General features: G+C 32.9%; 1 non-coding gene across 1 annotated transcript; it reads left to right on the top strand.

Moving 5' to 3' along the window:
• Nucleotides 1–1,888: 1,888 nt before the first annotated feature.
• On the top strand, nucleotides 1,889–1,995 carry LOC149526191 (small nucleolar RNA R71). Its single transcript, XR_016352251.1, has one exon. It is a non-coding gene; the product is annotated as a small nucleolar RNA R71 (small nucleolar RNA).
• The last annotated feature ends 2,004 nt before the right edge of the window (nucleotides 1,996–3,999 follow it).

Genomic DNA, 3,999 nt, shown 5'->3' with positions numbered 1-3,999 from the left:
AACTTACAATTAGATTAATGATTGGGGACTTTGGAGCTAACACTCATGCAATCCAGCTTCTGAGGTATGGGTTGATCTCATAATTGATGGATTTGAGCTTAAATAATTAGATTGTTAATATTTGATTAATTATGGAAAAGCTGACATTTTTCGAAAGCTAGGAATAGTTAGTATTTTCATGTTCTAATGGGCTTGAAGGGGGAAATGGAGTTAAACCAACTCATTGCAAGCTAGAGGATGATTGAAGGTTGAAGTTGACGTTAACGGTGGAATTACCTCCAATTTGTCATTATGAATGGGTTTGAATTAAAATGCATGTGTTGCATGAAGCCTTGATGAAGGCGTTGCCATGGTATTAGAATGTGTGTATGTGTACATATATATATATATATATGTAAATGAATGCCTAGATGTAAGTGCCTAGGCTAGAGAACCAAACTGTGGAATGGGTGTTTGTGTGTTGTGATGTGAGCCACATGGTGGCCTATATTGTGTGTGTCTAGACTAGGATGTCTAGAGACTATGATGACCCTTAAGAGTGGATTTCCCTAGGTGAATAATATGTTGAGATGTATGATTAAATGATGCCTTGGAGATTTAAAGACATTTAAAACTTAACTGAGCTTAAAGAAGGTTAAAACTCAATAAATGTGAATTGAGGTTTGATGAGGAAAATGTGAATGGTAAAGGCACAATGGCCTTATTTGTGGATTTGTATTTTCGTCCAAGGAATGAATTCTGAATGTTGATCTGATTTGTGGTTGAGTGGAGTTTCGATCCCTTTGTGACTATATGTGTACCTGCAAGGATAGTGCTAAGTAAGGACGGTGGCACTAATCCCACTTGTGATTCCAGCCTATAGTGCTTTGGTGCCACTAATTTGAGAGTACTCGGGGTGATGCCGACGTCGAGAGATTTCTCCAATCAATGATTTGATTCTTTTCCAGCTACTTCAGCTTTATGTGTGATTTGTTCTCCACCCGTTGCTTCAGCAAGCCCGTGAACTGTTCTCCTCCAGTAGCTTCGCCTTAAGCATGATTTGATTCTTCTTCAATTGGCCATCGAGCATGAATTGACTGTGTCTAGGGGAAGACCACTTGTTGGTTTGATTTGGATATGACTTGAGATAGCTACAGAGAGGCTTAGATAAATATGAGGTGAATCTGATGTGATGCTTTGGCAACTAGAGTGTGTAGTGGAAAATAATTTGAATAACTTTGATTGACTTCAAAGGTAAGCTTAATGATATGTATGATGATCTTTGGAGACATTGAGGAAGATGATACGCCCTTATATTAGAGACTTTAGAGATTATGATATGCCCTGTATTTGGAAATGTTTGCTAAAACATCTAAATGCATGGAAAGTGCATATAGTATATATATATATGTGTTTTATATAAATATATCTGATTTTGTTTATCTGCACCATTCACTGTGTATTAGAGTACTCACCCATTTGTGTACCATGTGCAGATAAACAGGCCACAAAGTTAGATGGTAAAGGTTGTCCAGCAACAGACTGATTTTAGCATCTGATAGGTTTCCACCTGCTATGTTACTCCGTTGCGTCAGTAACAAGCTTCCAATTCACACTTAGTTTGTTATGTATGTAGGCACAATGTGTCATATGAATTTATATGTAAGGGTTGTTATGTACTAACCCGCCTTGAACGGCCAACGTATGGCCCTATGAACATGTGTATGAATTATATGCTAGGGATAATATATTATATCTGGTTCTATTGTGAATATTTGATTATGAAATCCATTGGCTTTGTGTTATATGATTTTGAACTCTAATGCTTGCTTAGGTCTAGTGGGCTTGCCTACTAGGCTTGTGCACTAGTTACGGACTCTTAAGTTTAGGCCGTGACAACCATTAAGGAAGCCCATGGTGTGGGCATCTTCTAAGTAAATCCTTAAATCATTCCCAAGCGTTATATAATGACTTACTATCAAATTGTATGAATGAAGTTATATCGTTCCTCAGTTTTGTAGTCTTAGCAGATGGTAAGAATTTTGCCAATCATTTTTTAGCTATGTCCCCCCATGTCTTAATAGATCCAATTGGTAATGAATTCAAATAACTCTTTGTGTTATCCCTCAGTGAAAAGGGAAAGAGTCTTAGTCAGATAGTATCATTAGTCACCCCATTATATTTGAAAGTGTCACAGATTTTCAAGAAATTCATAAGATGAGAGTTAGGATCATCACTAGGCAACCCACCAAACTGAATAAAAGATTGAATCATCTGAATGTATGTAGGTTTGATTTCAAAATTATTTGCATTGATGGGGTTCTTCTAATGCTTTGGCGCAATCCTTGTAAGAGAGGAACAACATTATCTTGCAAGGCTTTGTTTTCTTTAAAAACTCGAATGACAACATTGTTACCATTATTTTTATTATTATTATCTTTAGCCATTGTCCGATTTAGAGTTTGAACTTGCAAATTTTTCCTTCGAAGACTACTAAAAGTTCCTTCTATCTCTGGATTAAAATGAATAGGATTTAAGTTTTTCCTTTGCATACAATGACGAAAGATACTTGAAAAAAAGAAAAATAAAGTTTGAATTAACACTAAATTTGCTTGGTATTAATATTAGTAAAAATTCTAGAAAACAATTTCCTAGCAATGGTGCCAAAAACTTGTTATTAAAATTCTCTACCCACACAAGTATATGTATCGAAAGATAATATAATAATAAGCAGAGTGTCGATCTTATAGAGAATTGATCTATAATTTTACTAAATACTAAAATTAAAATAATTTAATCTGATCCAAACAATAAAAAATAGATAGCTAATTAAATTAGAAATTAATTAACAAGAACTAATTAACAGTAATTAAAAAACAAAGCAACAATGTAATTGAATAAAAATCAAATTAAATAAGCTAGGGATTACAATATCCCTTACAGTTCATCTAATATCACTTCTCTCTCATAAATTATTCCAATGGATTGAGTTGCTAGTAAAGAGTGTTCAATTATTTATAAAACTCTCTTAAAACTTTTATAAAAATATCTACTTTAATCAAAATACTATATTTCTATGTGAATTGAAATTGAAACAAACTTTTTAAGTTCAGACTCTAATACTGGCTACATATGGCATATAGGTATATCCTTGTCTTATGTACAAATCAATTTATTCATCTAAGAAAATAAATATGACCATATGCTATTCTAATTTTAGTCAACACTAAACTCCCTTTCACAAGTTATGTTTAGGTTTCTAAATTAATTTAATTAGTACCAAACAATTAAAAGTATTAAAAACAAATAGGAATAAACAATTCAATTCTGTTAAGCTAGAAAGAGATTAAAAATTTAAATTATACGAAAGTTTAATTGTAATCCTACAGAAAAGAAATTAACTACTAATAATGAAAATAAGAATAAAACACTGAAGTTTAGCCATCTCAAATAGAAGAAACAAGAAAACTAAAGAGAGAAGGAAAACTAGAGATTAGTGATCTTTAATCTTCAATCTTCCATTGTTGATCTTATTTCTTTAAAGTTTTGGTGGCTAATCTCCTCCTAAAATAACCTAAAATTGATTCCCTTTAGCCGTCTTATCAATTTGGCTTCATAAAGATGTATTCATAAGGCTCACAAACATAATTTCGGTCCAATTCAAACTCCCATCTTTGAAAAGGCATCTTTACAAACCTGAGAAGCCGTGGCACTACTTTCTAACACCATGGTGTTGACTTGTTTTGCATTGTTCTTCTTTTTTTGTGGCAAAATTGGAAAAAGTGGTAAACATGAAAGTTGTAGTTCTACCTCTTAACTTTTCAATGGTTTAAGAATCCCATTATTTGGACTTCTGTAGAGAGAGTTACCATCGAAATACAAAGATATATACGAATAGGGCCTTGGCTCTTTAAATGCCTGTTTTCACCAAATTGAGCCTTATTCCTTTAGAATCCTACAAAAAACATAAAACTAATAAATAATAACTAAACTAAGGTAAATAAGCATAAAATAACATAA

The sequence above is a fragment of the Theobroma umbraticum genome, unplaced genomic scaffold (genome assembly GCF_002168275.2).
Source record: "Theobroma umbraticum cultivar Fairchild unplaced genomic scaffold, ASM216827v3 scaffold_2675.0, whole genome shotgun sequence".
In the NCBI taxonomy this organism is placed as follows: Eukaryota; Viridiplantae; Streptophyta; class Magnoliopsida; order Malvales; family Malvaceae; genus Theobroma; species Theobroma umbraticum.
The sequence above is the reverse complement of the archived record's forward strand: the minus strand, read 5'-3'. Positions and strand labels throughout refer to the sequence as shown.